Genomic DNA, 17,078 nt, shown 5'->3' with positions numbered 1-17,078 from the left:
TTCTCTCTCACATGCGCTCTTCTTTTTCTACGTCATCCTCTCCATCTGGCGTTCTCGTGTGTCGTAAAAAATAGTAGAGCACCGCCGTCGTCGTTGCCGTAGCGCTCGTCGCCCTCGCGTGTACGGTTATCGTTATCAACGGTCGCGCGCTGTGCATCCCGACGCTCGGATGACTATAGGGAAGCGTACAGGTATAGAGAATAATCAACGGGGTATGCACACACGGGGTTTGCGGCGCGCCGATAGGGGTCGGGGAGACATCCACCGCCGTCGGGGTGCAGCCCCCATGTATCTTCCGAATACGGGCATAATGATGCGTCTACGGTTGCGTCTGAAGTTGGGTGAAGTATCGCGCGACGGAGAACGCTCGATCTCCGCCGGAGATGGCAATAAATACTTAAACCCACGAGAGATACGTAGGAAATGGTCGAAAATTTCCGGCCACGACGCGATACCTCCGCGCGCGCTTCTTCTTTGAAGAGTCAGCCGCGCGGAATTCTTACGGAACCGGGAATGGGGAGGGGGGGGAATCCCTTCGGTTTTCCCGTTGGTGTGCATTTTTCAGCGTGGAATCTCCTTCCCAGCGCGCGGTTATTCGACACCGCCGCAACGAACGAGCCCTCCCAACTGGGAGCTTCTTCTTCTCATTCTTCTTCTTCTTCTTCCTCTTATTCTTTCGATCCAGCTCGAAGCTAATTTCCCGCGGACCCGAGATTCCCGCATCGCCGGGACTCGCCCGTGGAAGAAGGCCGTCGTCCGCGGAAAACCCGAGAACCACCTAGCGAACTATCTCCCGGCCGAGGAACGAGAAGGGTCGAAGCGCGCCCACGGCGATGCGAGAGAGAGAGAGAGAGAGAGAGCACGATATCACGTCGGCAATTGCCGGGTCTCCTCCATTCCACCACCTGGGAACCGGTTGCTGGGGCTCGCGCGCGACTCCACGCGTAATGCGGGGAAAACGCGCCTCGCTTACGCGACACGCGGGGTTTTGCTCGCGCGCGCACGTACGCGCAGTGGGCCCTCTTTCAGCGCGCGATCTCAGCTTAATGTAAAACGGATCTTCGATATTTCCGTGCGAGATCGAGCGCTCCGATTCGGTCGGCCGCGTATGACGGCGCGTCCGTTGTCGGGCGCGCGCGACGTCGTAGTATGTATACGCTATGTAGTTAGGCGCACGCAACGAACAAAGGTCCGCATTGATAGAAGTATGCCGAGGCGAAGCCCGAACGAGACAGAGGGAGGGAGAGGGGAGATCGCCGCATTCTCGCGACGCGATACAGTCTCATGCGCGATTAATTAGGTATATCCGAGCGACGACACACACGGCTCGCGCTCGGCTATCGCGCGAGTGCAAAGACCCCATCGACTCCATTCGAAACGTATTAACGGAGCATTGTACGTCGAATAATTGTCCGCACAGAGAGACACGCGAGGGTGGAGAGGGGGAGGATAGGTCGGTCGCGGCGCGCTCGCGCGTTCGATATATCCTCCTTCGCCATTCCTATATCCCCCTTCTTCCGGCATTGTTTTCTTCGCCGGATCTATTGTCCGTCCCGCCTCATTGTCGTTTTCGTGCCGGCTGGAAGGATTAACGCGCGAATATCCCGTACTAGTGGCGGCTCTCTCTCTCTCTCTCTCTCTCTCTGGGGCTTTCGCTCTCGCGCGCGGCGAGGTGTTCCTCCGACGAGAACTCACTTCCGGGAAGCGCGCGGTGGTGCCGCTCGCGCCGAAATATTGCATCGTCGAAGTTCGAGGGCGGAAAAGGAGCGCGCTCTCGATCGGCCGCGTGCTACACGTGGTACACGACTCGCGGGTAACGACTCCGCGCGCGCGCGCGCAATATACATTCCGCGGAAGGGCATTGTTGTCCCACTACGATCTATTGTCTATTGTTGCGGCGCATTGTTGTCGTCGAATCCAATGGAGTAGGACTAACGCTGAATGGCCTTTTCCACGACGGGGAATCGCGGTCCTTTTCCCGCGACAGACGCGTCGTGGGGGATCGATGCATTCCCGATGCACCGCCGAGTCGGCGATGCAAAGAGTCGTTCGTGAGGGGAAGGGGCCGAAGATTCTCGCGCGATCCTCCGCGCGTTTTCGGCCTTCCCTCCGCTCGATAAGGCTGCTGATTATCGGGGTAGCGCCGCTTAATTTCGTGATGGCCGGCAGTTACCGTCCTAAGGCACCGTCCGTTTACAATAAGAACGTAACTCACGCGAATCCCGGTATCTACCGGTTACACCGGGCGAGAGAGAGAGAGAGAGAGAGAGAAAGGAAGGGAAACTCGGGCCAGGAAACGTTCTATCGCGCTTCTTCCGATTCCTCATCGGGCGCGGCATCAGAACGGCGATATCAGAGATATAACGCGACGGCGAGATTGTTCGCCGGTTAAAGCCGGCCGTATAAAATTTAATCCCCCGTAATCTCGCGCGAGCGCCCGCGCTATTTATCATTGCGCGCGCGGCAACTTTTAGCGGGGCGATTAATTCGCCCCCTTGTCAGGGGGATCATCGCTTTCGCTGTCTCGGCGCCGTGAAGAATCGTCGCTCCTCGGCTTCGCCCCGACATCGCATTCGACGTCTCCGATAATTCGCGCTTCTCTTGGTTACATCGCGCCGTACGCGGCTCTCCGAGAGGCGCGTCGCGCGGACGCTTAATAATTATCTCACGATAACACCTCCGCGACATTCGAGGGAAGTTAATATCCGTCCGTGTCATATTTACGGCCACTCGTACTCGGGAATCACGTCCTTGATACCTGTCACCGTGCGCGCAACACTGTCGAACTTGGCTCTGTCTCCCGTGTCCCCACTTTATCGAGCAAGGTCTATTTATAGAAACTCGACCCGCCTCGTGCATTCTACTTGAGCCATCGCGCTGAGCATTACGGAAGTCACTTGGGAAGCCGATGAAAAGCGGGGGAGAGGAGATGCCGCGCGAAAAGGTATAAGGAAGTACATTTTCGTTCCCGATAAGACGTATAAGCAGTCGGTGTGTGTGTGTGTGTGTTTAGAGTACCCGTGAAAGTCTGAGATCGGTTCGGATGACTCGAAGGTACATCTTCGGACAGGAGCGCGCTCCCCCTCGCGCAACCGCTCGATTAATATGCCCGGTGACTACCCCCGTTTAATTTATTCATAATGGCGATCGCAATTACTTCGTCCGTTAATTATCGCTCCGATAAATGGAACACTAATAAGTATCCCTTGCTTTACAAATACGAGCGTCGATATTCATTCGTGAGAGACGAGTCGGCGGTGTTTGTTCTTTTATAAGTTTAACGTGGAAATTAAAACGCCGCGGCTTGAGATCGATCGCGCGAGGAGAATCGTCTCGTCCCCCCAACTCTCTCTCTCTCTCTCTCCCGCTCTGTCTCTCTTTCGCGAACGCGCGCACGCGTTCGGAGGGACGAAAAATTCGCCCGCGATTACATCGTTGAGCTAATCATATCAGATTCATATCATTTCGCACGTATGATTTTAATTACGATAATTACCGATGGCTCACGTCCGCGGAAGTGATTTCATTTTCGGCATTAACAATACCGATGATTACGCATCTCGATTAAATCCTCGTTGATTTCATTCAAATTTGAGTTTCGATACAACAATGGATTGGGGACAAACAATTTCGCGCAAATATCGGAAACATCGTATTGATTCCTATGACCGGCGGACGCATAAATTCGTAATCAAATATCGCGTTCCACCGTCGCTCTTTATTTGAACCTTCTCTCTTGTTTATTTTCGTTTTTTTTTTTTTAATACAAAAACTGTATTTCCTTTTTCTGGCTGAGTAACGATTGATTGTCGACTGCCGTCGTTTTACGAGGTTTACGGGACTCGTAGTTTTCCGTTTTCCGTTCTTTTCCTCACGGAAACATAACTTTCGAGCGAAGAAACGAAATTACCTCGCGTCGCATTACAGTCTCGTTCGCTCGCGCGACATTCGATAACGTTCCGACACACAACGCCGCGTTGGTATCCGAGCTCCGATTTCAAAGTAGGTGTTAATCCCAAAGTACGTTCGCGCTTTCTTATGCGGTATAATCGTCGCGTGCGTCTCGTTGGAGGTTTCACAGCTGTGTAATAAGCCGTCGGGGCCAAACTCGACTAAATATGCGAAAGAGAGGGGCAGAGAGAACCGATACATTTCCACGAGACATTTGAGAGTTAGAAGGCGTGGTCACGGGTTAACGCTTTACACGCGACGACGTCGGCACGACCTCGTTTGGCTGCGTCACGACGGAAATTTCGCCGAGTTTTTCTTCGCTCGTCAAACGATACAAAGTCGGGAGAAACGCTGGGTCGAGCCCGGACTACCTCCCTCCCCTCCTCCCGACAGAGGGCACGTACTTGATGGAACGTAGTTGTCTCGGAACGATTTCGCGGACGGGATGTCAAGCGAGACCGCCGCGTTGTCTCATCTCCGTTTCATTCTTATATATGCATTATGCATTCTTCGTGTCCCGACGATGTCTGCTTCCATTACCCATAATGACACATACAGCCGCTGGGCGTACACAACGCGCACTCCTCCCTTTTCCTGGATAGTTTTACCCGCGATGGATATTAAGACGATTGATAATGCACGATGCGACGATCTCGAATGGCGAATGCAGGATGCAGCTAACGAGTAAATCGAAGGAGAGAACCGCGAGATCGCATTGGAAAACCGCGTGTTTGTCGCTCGTTCGAAATAGCCCGCGTCGTTTGTTCTCCAGGGTTTTTTTTCTCTGTGCAATTATCGAGTGAGTCGATTTCTCGAGCTGTCAATCAAGTATTATCGACTTCAAAGGATGAATTTACCGTTCTATTTCGAATAACTGCGCAACAGCGCAGACACATATATTCCTCGGGAACAAACGACATCGTATTTTCTCGCGAAATTACGACACGGCTGAAAATAACGGACAATTAACGTTGTGGTGGAGAATAGTGTTGGATGGTCCGTACGATAAAACGTTGGATTTAGATCCTCGAGCTTAACTGATTTTCAGTCAGATAACGAAGTAACCATCTTGAACTTCTTATGCTATTATTAACACGAATAAAAGTGTCGGTACACATAACGGAACAAACACAAAATAGTCTATTTTAAAACGGAAATTTAATATCAATTTGTCGGTGAAAGATCGAAAAAGATTGTTTTTCACTCCGAGATGTGTTTAGGTAAAACTGATAAAATAGCTTGAAAATGGGAAAAAAATAATGTACCTGTAAAAACGATATTATTATTTCACATATCCTGGTTCACTCGTACTATTTCCACACCATTCGACGAATCGCTATTTCGGCGAGATATTCGCGTTATTTGACTTACTCTTAAATAATTAAGCTCCTCCTCAGATATTTTGCAACAAACGGACAATTCAAGGAAACTCGATAGATTAGTCCACAAGACTCTCCCGAATCCACTCTAGTAGCGCGGCCACAAAATGCAATTATTTCCGAAATAGGATTAATTCCGATGCTCGCGCGCTTCCGCGTCGCATGAAGATACAAAGATCTCGAGGACTATCTTTAAATGCAGAAAATCTCCAAGAAAAATCTCCGAGACACAAAAGGGGGATAGAAGCCTCCTATTCTCGACGTGATCGTAGCGACAATATTTGTCGTCAGGAATTACGTATAAAGATACCGCATGCTTTTGCCAGCCTGAGTGCAAGCTCAATCTCAAGGACGAAGTGGCGGGTGTGCTTTCGGCGTAAGCGATCTGAAAACTCCACGTGTCTTTGTCACGCGCATCTGCCCGCACGTTCTCGTGTCGAGTGAACGGGAAGTTCTGTACACGTGTGTGTGTGTGTGTACAGAGTCGAATTCCACCCCGTAGCGAATAAACGCTCTCGTAATTGCGGACTGGAAACAAGAAACAAGCGCGTAATCAGAGTACCCGGTCGGATGACGGTCCTCTGTATTCTCGCGGCGCACCGAAGGAATAATTCCTCGATGAAATAACGATACGGCGGCATATTGAAATACGACGAGAGCACTCAGCGCTCGCGGAATCGGACCGACGAGAATCCAAGTTTTCCGAATTTGCGTCCGATCTAACATGCACGCACATGGTTATGTCACGACAAAGGTATTGTTAAAAAGTCCTTAAAGCCTAGTGTTGTTGACGATCGGCGAAAGGGTCAACGACGGACAAGTGCGCGTTTTACGACAGATTGATCGATCATCTCGCGCGACACAGAGGTATTCAAGATTTTTCCACGACGCCAGAGAAATGGGACACTTGTTGCTAAGAGAAATGGCCGTCTAACAAAGGGCCGGGAGAGATGTTTGCGATTCGCTCGTTATTTTGTGTACTTTTCGCCTCGAGGAGCAGCCGTCCGGCGATTTCGATCGCGCACGGAGCCCGTGAGGGATGAGTCCGCCCCCTTCGTCGTTGCGTGTCGTCGCAAGTAATCGGTCCTGCCAAATCGCCGTTCCGACGAAGCCTCGTCGTAGCTCGCGAGTTACGGTTATAGCTGGTCGGCCTCACGTCCGTCACGCGAATGACTTTCCGCGCGAGATCGCATCGATTGGACTTATTGTGGCTGTGTATTCTCTCCCTCTCTCTCTCGTTTCTTCCCGCTGGTTGATATCTTCGGTTTCTCGTGGAAGCGCGATGTTAGGGAATCCGGCGATCGGGACGTGGCCGCGGTTACGCCTCGAGACGAGAGGTTACGCCTATGCGATCAGTTCCGTATCGGTCGACGATGATGCGTCGGCCGTTAGCGTTGAAATTTTCACGGCAACCGCCGATCGCCTCTCCCATCTCGTCTCTCCGATCGAGCTGACAATGGCGAATGGGATTGTAGCACGCACACTGCCATCGCCGGCGCGACACCGAAAGGTGGTGTGAATCGGGCGCGGGATTGCATCGGCGGGAGACGACGAAGGTATCCCCGTAAAGGAATATCAACGGGAACGAACGGAAATCGGACATCTGCGTGACACTTTCATTGTAGGAACGCGGTCAAGATTCCGGACTGTGGGGATATTCGGATAAAGTCATCCAGCCTAACGAGTCTGTCATCGCGTACACACATTTATCGCCCGGCCGGTCCAAGATACCACAGGTATCCTGTGCTATTATATTATCTAATCTACGTAGCAGTCTCACACACACACATATACATACGTAATCGTTCACATACACACACGGGCACAGTGACGTTCCTTCGTTCTCCCGACGACCCGTGTGACACGGGTCGTTTTTACGGGTCGCCACGCGGAGAATTGCAAGCGGCGCTGAGGAAAAGTTTCACGTCGTCGTATCGGATATTAAACCGCTTTCGAGGGAAATCAAGACCTCTTTTCCGCGACAATCTGAGAATCGCCTCGAGTTATAGCGAAAAATTGATATCGACCATGCCGTCGTCATCGCTCGCTTCGCGAAATAACTCGAGTACCTGCAGACGCGTCGCCGGTTCGCCCTTTTACCGTCGTTATATACTGCACATAGCGAGAACGAGAGAGAGAGAGAGAGGAACGCAACGATATCGGTATTACTGCGAATCTCATTTCCATGGATCGCGGCGAATCGAACTTCGTCCAAACTCGCGGTACTTCGCGCCGTGGCTGGACTATCTGATTTCGATATCGAAATTAATATCCCGCGTGAACTGCCAGCCGCGTGTGCGTCGACGAGATATATGAGAGAGAATGCGAGAATGGATACCGTTGGAGCGCGATACGTGGTCATCCACGGACCGCGGTGGAAAAATAATCATGGAAAGAGTCCTCTCCCTCTCTTCCTCTTTCTCTGGCTCTACCTATCTCTCGCTCTCTCGTCGGCACGTTACGCGTACGAGTGTAATTTGTAGATTACACGCAACGTCATTTGAATATGTTGCATTTTTCACCAGACGTATTTAGCTAGAGGTACTCTTTGTGTGTGTGTGTGTGTGTGTGTGTGTGTGTGGTGGGGGTTACGCCGTAACGAAATCGTTAACCTAATTGCACAACCTTCTCATCATACATTGACAACGATCGACTGCTTCTGGGCGAAAACAGCGTCTATTTTAGATGTGGAATATTAATAATTTTGTGTTCTTTCTAAATAATGGCCGGCCGAGGTCAATTAACCGTATAATGGAGATGATTTAACGATTTAAAGATGCGATCAAACCACGATGCGAAGCGCGTCTTGATTAATCCACGCCTTTGATGGGACAATAGTGCTTGATCAAATTTCGAGAAGAAACTTGATCAATTCCCGAATATTTCAAAGACGCTCGTCCCTTGCGAGATCAAGTCTACTATCTATCTCTACGCGCGCGCGCGCATCGAGCAGTTTTACAAGCGGAATCCGCTTTCTCATGCAACCGTGTTTATCTGCATGACTTCACCCGGTTCGCGAAGCGTGTAAAAGTAATATATACACTGAGCGAACGGCGAATATGCAACACGAACGTGTATGTCGCGTACGAACTGTGATAATAAACCACTTTATGAGCAAATCAGCCCGTTCGGATTCGTTACACATTTTCCAAATTGTAACAACGAAAATTTGCATTCGCTGCTGGTTCCTTGTCCGTTCGCTCAGCCAATGTGTACTCAGCTTAATACGGGGCGCACACACAAACGCACCGCGAGCTTGCACAAAGCGCAAGGCCCGTGGAATCGGATGTCCGGCGTGCGGAAATCGGCAATAAGATAGGAGAGCAGCGCGGAACTTGGTGTGCGCGCGCGCGAGCTTGAGGCGGCTCGCGCGATGACGCAATAAATACCCGCCGCCTTCGTCCCTATCGCCGACGACGTCGCAGGCCCATCCGAAGATATTTCTCGCCTATTTCGAGTACGTCTTACTCGACCCCTTCGAACCAGGGGAACAAGCAAATGCGCCGTCAAAGCGACGCGCAAAAGATAAGCCGCGAGCGCGCAGAGGTAGGTCGAGTGTCGCGAGACCTCACGTCTGACAAATAAGGTCGACCTAATGTTGGGAGGATTTATGAAAGAGAGAAGGACGAGGGTAGGATTTTCCCAGTGCGCGAAGAAGGGAAAGGATGAGAGCGAAGAAAGTCGGGCGAGAGAGGGAGGGAGAAAGAGAACGTGAGGAAATAGAGTTGAACAGCGCGTGACTAAGAGTGGCGCACGGTGGCGAGATATCGGAGCGTTCATGAAAGTGCATTTTACCTGTCGTAATATCGGCCTCCACGGTCGCACTCGCCCGTCACGTGGAAGCGAATGATCGGACGGTGTATATTCGGTACGTCGAAAATGGATGAATTATAGATGCGGGCCGGAACGGAATTAAAATGAAACTTTCGACATCTGGAGCAGACGAGTAATACGGGGAGGATAGCGACAAACGTTGCCGATTCGAATCAAGGTCACGTTCATTAACCACGAACACGAGAATATCGAGGTTGACCTGAAACGAAAGTATGTTTCTGCATTAAGCCAGCAAATTTCGTCGAACTTGAAGGGATTAACGGAGAATTTCACGTTACAATAGTATATTGCTCTTCGTTGACGCCGGCAACGATTACTCGCTGCCGTTTTCTCCGTGACCCAATAAAATCCAGCATCTCGCTCCAGGTTGCTCGATCGTGGTGGTCCGGACACCCATTCGCGGCGCTGACATTCCCATATGTACGTTTCAATCGTATAAAGAAATGTGTTAAAGGGGTTGTAAGGTGAAAAGAATTTGGCAAGAATTCGCTAAGACTTGTATTATGTGTACAATAAAATATTATTCCGCTTATATGCAATGAAGAAAAGAGTGATCATTCGAGAGTTGGGATATGTAACTAAAGTTGACATTTTTTACACGCGTGCCTTGAGATGAAATAGGTAGGAAGGTAATTTTGTTTGACGAATATCAAATTTATCAACGGCTCCCTTGATGCGCCACGGAAAATACACTCGCCTTACAACCTCCTTGATATTGCCTGTCCGATTTTGTACCTCGAGATTCGTTGATGTGGAACCACAAAATCTCAGCTCGGGTTAAATCTCGACGCTTTGCTGCTCGTGATCGCGACCATAACGACCGCACATATACGTATGCATCCGTCTCTTGATGGAATTTGAAATCCAGATTAAATAACCGCGCAAGCTCGAGATCAGACTAACTTGTGAGTGACCCTAAGTACGAGAGACAGAGTTATGAGAAACTCTACCTCCAACTACGCGAGACAGGAGCGCGTGCAATTCATCAGAGAGTCGGGAGCAGCTATCCCTCGTATTTAACAGCCTTGCGACAAAAAGGACAATTTCATTACAGTGTACCGACAGCACACGCTTGATTTCGTCCGCTGGTTTCGGACCTTTAACATGTCCCGTACCGCGTGTACCACCAGTGATACTCGCTGAATTTTCCATTCGGGTCAGATTTGGTTCAATTCCAGTTCAGGCCAGTTTGATATTTTGGTTTCAAAACAAAGTGTGATCAGGAAATATTTTGACAATTATTAAGGAACACGTTACTTGACAAATCAAGTAAGCGTGAGGTTTAAGTAACTCTCAGTTGCACGAAATAAAAGAAGTAGCTCCCACAGATAAAAATTAGCTGTCTATATAACTGAAATTTCATTAATTCAACTAATTCTTTTTATATCCCTGTATCTAGTTTTTCCACAGCTTCCACGGGCGAAAACTAGGTCTGGTAATAAAATTGTTATACGGATCGAGCTAATTCCTTTTTCTCGTATGGTTAGAGCAGTTGCCCGGCAAGCGAAAGATCCGGTCTCGGCTATCGCGTCCCCGATATTTTCCATACAACGAGAAGTCATGTAAAATTAATTCGGCACGGAAAGTGTTTTGTCGAAAACACCGATTTTTCGGAACGTGTACGGCTCACGATACGGACATGCCGGATGACGAGCGGGGCACGTGATCCTAGAACCAAAAAAGCGGCAGAGGGAATTGTGATGACGAGGACGAAAAGTGAGAGGGAGAGAAATGGAAAAATGATCTATCCTAGTTGCGCAGGGTGTCCGATGAAGCTCGCGGCGTTAATATCGCGCTTTATTGTGCCTTTTCGCGGCCCGTTGAAAGTAAATATAAACGCTCCTTCGCGCTTCTGACTGCCCTCCTTGATGCGACCAACACACTGAAAACCGTCCACGTGCACCTGTCGCGCGGGGCGCGTGTATATATGTGTATGTCCACATCCGTATGTGCCGACAACCAACTGTGCAGAATCATATCCGGTTTTCGCGCTCGAACGGGTGAGCGAGAGAAGGAGAAATGAAAACGGCGGGGAAAAAAATTCCGCCGACGAGGGACGCGATCCTAGTCGCGTCCGACGACGAGAGATGTTTTCATCGATCTCACAGGACTCGTCGTGCTCTCTCATCGTGGAAATAATATACACATCAGGTGTCGTCGGAACGCTGTTATTGCGCCGCGATTCCCGAGTTGAGATTTAGGCCCTGTGTTAAACCTTTAATTCTATACAGTAGGAACTAAAGAGGTGGCAAAATTCAATTCTAGTGATATAATTTACTCCTACTTCGACCGTGATGATGCCGTAAATTTCCGTTTTCGTTGTTTTCAATGCCAAAATAGATTGTTTTGTGTACGCATCGGAATTTAACCTCCAGGCGGCCGGCACTTTTAAGAATGTTTCATAATGATACTTTGGGGATTATGTCTCTGTAAAAGTTTTTCAATGGACCGTACATATCGGTCGACCAAAAGGGTATCCCAAATGGGATACTTCCGGCCGCCTAGAGGTTAATAATCGAAATGCCGAGAGCATTTATAGCTTCAAGGTAGCATTAAAATTAAATCTGTAGAATCAAAAAGAGAAGTATAACATCGCGTCAAAATAGGTTTCTACTAATTTTAGAGCTACCATTCAGTCGGAACAAAAAAATAAAATAGTGACCTGCTTCCTGGCAGAAGAAAAGTGACCTTCTCAGATATCACAATAATGACCAAAAGTGACATTCTTGTAAAATTCTGAGAATAACTAAGGCTATTTCAGCAAAAAAGTAGCACTTATTCGGAATTTTTCTAAAGTTTATCTTTAGATAACATATAGCAATTTTTTTTCATAGTACGGTCCAAAAATTCATGAAAGACTTAAGAAAGACTAAGAGCATGAACGACACAAATACGCTTTCGGAATGTTATTAAAAGAGACGGCAAAAATATATATCGAACATTTATATTTCACAAATTTAACGGTAGCTCGGGATAAAAAGAAAATGAGATTGAACCATTTTTAACGATAACGAATTTTTCAGTGACTTTCCAAGAAAAAAATGACGAAAGGTAACTTAAGTGACCGGATGGTAGCATTGTAATTTATAGATCATTTATAATCTATAATATCTATATAAATGGAAACGCAAATTGTCCTTAAAGGCATAAAAAAAGAGCATTGAAATAAATCAAAAGGTAAAAAATAAAATTTCGTCTCGGATATCGCGGGTTAGAGATCGAAGAAGCAAAAATACGTCAGTCGCAGGGTCGGATACTCGCGTTGTACGTTGCGAGATGTTTGCGTGATCCATTTGACGTTTCAAGCGCGGGATGGATACACCTCCGCTGCCTTCCTGCCGCGCTCGTTCTTACGTAGCTTCCTCTTTGGTGACTGCGTAACGTGAATGCAATTCCTATTATCGGAGGAACGAAAAGAGAAACGTGACTTTCGCATCGCTTCCCGCGATCTATACGGTTGTTCGCTCTTGTCGCACCTATCGAGCGCGAGCACAGCGGTGTACATGCGTGTGCACGTGTGTGCATATGCACACGTGCATATATATGAAGAAGTGCACACGTGCATATATATGAAGAAATGCACGTGCACGTAGCGCGAATACAGCTATACACACCCCCATCGGGGAGAAATATGAACTTTGCGCCGAAGGTAGAGGAAAGGTGAGTTCCGTCTTTCCAGTCGAAAAGTTTCGCGGAAGTTCGGCGCCGTAATTTGCGATTGCGCGGCTACACACACCGCACGTGTGTATAAAGAATCAGCGCGATACTCAAAGTTTGTCCGGCGAAACTTACGTGCCTGTGTGCGCGTGTGTTTGCACAACATGTCTGCCCGAGGAGATTGTTCCTACAAGCGGCTGCTTTTGCGATTTTTACGGATATTCGCCCGTTCCATCCGCGGGCCCGAATCGTGCCATCATCCAAATCGTACGTCGCGAAAATATTCGCGAGCAGATCTTCCCAGAAAAAGATTATTTATTATCGATTGCACACGAGGAAAAATAATTTGCTGGCAAAGTTTAGGTTGTCGCAGAAGAATCTGTCAGTATAGACAGTAAAATGATCTGTTAAGAATACTTATTGCCATTCGCTGAATTATTTTGCCGAATCCAGGGGAAGAGGTACAATGATTGGCAGTTTTGGGATATATTTCGATTTTAAGCTGTCGCCTGATGCAAAACTGACACTAGAAGGATCTGTTTTTTTTTCTTCGTAAAGGTTAGCCAAGATCCTCTACGCCACAAAAATATATAGTTTTATTGGAAAAGTAAAATACATCCCGCTCAAAATAAAATATCGAATTGAAATAGCGAAAATCACGGTTATTGGCACTCATGTCATAATAATAGATATACTTGTCACAGTGATTAACACTCATTAGAAGTACGTACAATTCGCCAGTTAACGAGTGAAACTCAATATTTAAGTAGCGCTGCTAAACGATTTATTAGATAAAAGCACTGTCCATACATACCAATATATCGGTGGTATCTGATTGCAACCTAATGAATTAATCAACATTGCAACTCAACCGACTGCTCTTCGATAAACCACTTTCCCCCTTAACATCAATAACTGCACACTCGATGATAGTCTGTTTTGCGTTTAAATATGCCGATATGCTAATTACCTTTCCAATCACTGTACCTTTTCCCCTGTATATTATTTTGCAGTAAAAGCAAATTAGCCAATGTAGGAAAACATCGTGTTTTGTTTTAACAGCAAGTTAATATACTCTAAGGACAACACTGTTTCTGCTCTAATTAACTTTGATTAACTAATGAAATAAGAATTATCGAGTAGATGTGTACGTGAAACTCGTAGCGAAACGATCTCTAATTTGCAGCCACGATAACCCACCGAATAATAATCAATTCTCACGTTTGTAACGGCCGATGATGCTTCGATATTCTATGAGTAATAGAACAGTGTCGATTCCTCGCGCTTCGCCAATTTGGACAGGTATCACCTGTCGAATATGCACTTTCGGATGTATACATTTTCGAACGCACGCATTTTCGACATATGACCTGACCGATAACGCCTACTTAGAACATTTCTATCCCACAGAGGCATTGTTGCGAGTCGGTAGGTAGACACGATCGCGTATTCATTGCTCAACGTCTATACGTATGGCTTCGATCGCGAACACCCTTTAGCGACCCTTAACAAGCAACTTGTGCCTCTCTTCCGCTCCTGTTGTGTGCTCACTTATTTAAATAAACTACGTAATTCTTTCTCCTGAGCGGCGCAAGTACTCTCAGATTCAATGGGAACACAAGCTCTCGCTATGCTTCTTTTACTCTCAAGTGCTTCGCCGAAACTCCCCGCGCGCGCCAGTCGGTAAAAAGTTGCGCCAGTTCTTTAAACACCGTGCGCTTCGCCGCCTACGCTGTTCTCGCCAAGTCCCGCGGAACTTTCCCACGGGTCGTAATCCGGTCGTGAAGGGCTTAGCGTATGCGGCGCGAAACGCGACGACGTCACGCCGTCGCTCGATACTTCAGGCCAATAATCGCTCGTACGGCGGTTCGGGCCAAATAAGATCGATCGCGAACTACCATTGTGCGATGAGGACGGCGGATGGGCGGAAGAGGGGGAGGGGAGGCCGGCTGCGGGCTATAGCGGCGAAATGGGGAATAAGTGGTTGATGGTCCACGAGATTTCTGAGAAGCCGAGTTCGGATTCAATCGGATCGGGCACTCCCGCGAAATCGCAGAAATGGCGCTTCCACCTCTGGCACCAAGTTAAATTTAGAACTCAATTGCGGTCGTTCGCGACCATTCGTTAGCCCCGCCATTATACTCCGCTGTCCGCTTCCCACCACCTTCTACCGCCTTCGTCCGTCCGGCCACCCCTAACCGACGGACCACCGTCGCTCACTCGGCGTCCACGTTCTTTTATACCCACTCGTCAATCAGAGACGTCACGTCCTCGCGGATGCCCTCTCCCTTCTTGGTATTTTTCGATAAGGAGTGGGAATCATCGCCCGTGGAGTATGTCGCAAAACCGGCATTCCACCCGCCGCGAACATCCCCGCTTCTTTCCCCGCGTTCTCGCCGTTTTTCGGCCAAGTCGAGGTTCCCACGTTTCCCCGCGATCCTGCTTTTATTTTATGGACCATTAATCCTACTTATTATACCGTCGCTCGCCGGGCGTTTCCGCTGCACGTTGACGCAGCAGGATTGCGAGCGGCGGCGTCGCGAGAAAGTGTTCTGTAGAAGGGAAAAATAATTTTGAAAAATATGTGCTTACAATGTTATCGTTGCAAAGGCAAGGCAATCGCGCGTCGTCCACGTTACGTGAAGCGACGCGAACGAGGTTTCCGCAAATGCGTGGATATCCCTACGGCGAGAGGTACCGAGAGAGAGAGCCGCGGGGGAAATGCCGCTCGCACACTTCGGGAGGAGAGTCGATATCGAGCGACGTGTAATAAAGTTACGCGAAAGTAATGCGGAGTGTTTGTGAGTGAGTGGCATCGGCATCTTCGAGAGTTCGGGCGGAACTGGAAAATTTGATTGAAACGTCGTTCCGGCGGGAGGGGAGCGGACGCGCAAAAGTAGAAGTGTAAATCCTGACTAGATCGATGAGAGGGAGAGAGAGAGAGAGAGAGACTTGCTGTGCTTTGCGTGCCGCGGCCCTTCATCCCCGGATTTATGGATGAAATCGCGACCCTGAGGGTCTAAAATAAGACTCCGTGGGCTGGCGTTGTACATAGCATAAGCCTGGCCTTGAGGAATCGAAGCAGGTAAGCGGCCAGGTGCAACGGCACTCTGACTCCGGTAATCTTCCTGAATAACGTCGGGCTACGGGGTACAAAGCAGAAACCGGAGATGCATCCGAGCATGACGACGCGAAAGGGAGATTATACCGCCTCTGCGATGAGACCAAGACGCACGACAAATCTACGGGGAATACAAAGGCTGCGAAATTTACAAACGCCAAAACCGGACCGCACAACCGCAACGCTTTCGCGAGAGACGCGTGCGTGCACCAGAAAGAGAGAGAGAGAGAGAGAGAGAGAGAGAGAGAGAGAGAGAGAGATCTTACGAGATATACACGCGAACACATACAAACGCGTGCGATGTTGCAATGAAAATATATAATGAGTCACACAATCAATGAGTAACCGGCGGAAATGACAAAAATTAAAACGCAAATTCGCGTGAAAAACGTCTAATTGTGAGCGGCGACATGCATGCATCGACATGCGCTTACCAATATGAATATTTACCAGCATTGAAAGAGAAATGGAAGGGGGAGGGGGGGGGAATTAGCCAGACATTATTAATCTACGGCTTCACCGCGAAAATGGGGCGAGAGAGGATTTTATTTCGCGCCACGAAAACGCGACGATTTCAACGAGGCGCGTGCAGAAGCGCGCTGAGCTACGAGGAGAAAAACGACCGGCCAAGGAACACTTTTCCCCGACCGTTGAATTCCGCTCGTACGAACGATCCATCTATTCATCCGTCCGTCCGTCCATCCCTCTCGCCTGATCCGCTGCCGGCGATACTTCGCGAAAATCGTTAATCGCAAAGTTCTCTCTACGTGCCTCCGCAATAAGGAAAGTTATTCCGCGTCGCTGGTCCCAGTTACGGAAGTAGAAAGTACCAAGAGGACGAGGATTGTTGTCACGGAGCCAAAATGGCCAACGCCGAAAACTGGGCTAAACTTTTTTTCCCGCCTCTTTCGACGGTTTTCGGCTAGTTAGTAGGGAATATTCCGTGAGCGTGTAGCACGTCGAATACGGCCGATAACATAATGCGATTCTCGTAAACGGCCGGGGCGTAAGCGCCGGCTATAAATTTCGGGTCGATTGAGCGTTACGCTAAAACCGACCGCGAATGAAGCGAATGAGTGACTGGCGTGAAGAAGAGAGGGGCGATATGACCGCGTGGCGATGAAAAAAAATTACGT

At 48.7% G+C, this 17,078-nt stretch overlaps 1 protein-coding gene and 1 long non-coding RNA gene across 4 annotated transcripts in view; one reads left to right on the top strand and one right to left on the bottom strand.

The window, feature by feature from the left end:
• LOC106741764 (DE-cadherin) overlaps positions 1 to 17,078 on the bottom strand; it is a 156,497-nt gene that overhangs the window by 39,083 nt on the left and 100,336 nt on the right. The window lies entirely within an intron of this gene.
• The window catches only part of LOC106741766, a 60,642-nt gene continuing 46,426 nt past the window's right edge, over positions 2,863 to 17,078 (top strand). Inside the window, exon 1 of the long non-coding RNA XR_001374210.1 lies at positions 2,863 to 2,944. This is a non-coding gene — a long non-coding RNA (uncharacterized LOC106741766). The remainder of the gene's footprint in view (positions 2,945 to 17,078) is intronic.

The sequence above is a fragment of the Dinoponera quadriceps genome, unplaced genomic scaffold, assembly GCF_001313825.1.
Source record: "Dinoponera quadriceps isolate SergipeBrazil2010 unplaced genomic scaffold, ASM131382v1 scaffold587, whole genome shotgun sequence".
In the NCBI taxonomy this organism is placed as follows: domain Eukaryota; kingdom Metazoa; phylum Arthropoda; class Insecta; order Hymenoptera; family Formicidae; genus Dinoponera; species Dinoponera quadriceps.
This window is presented reverse-complemented; position numbering and strand designations above follow the sequence as displayed.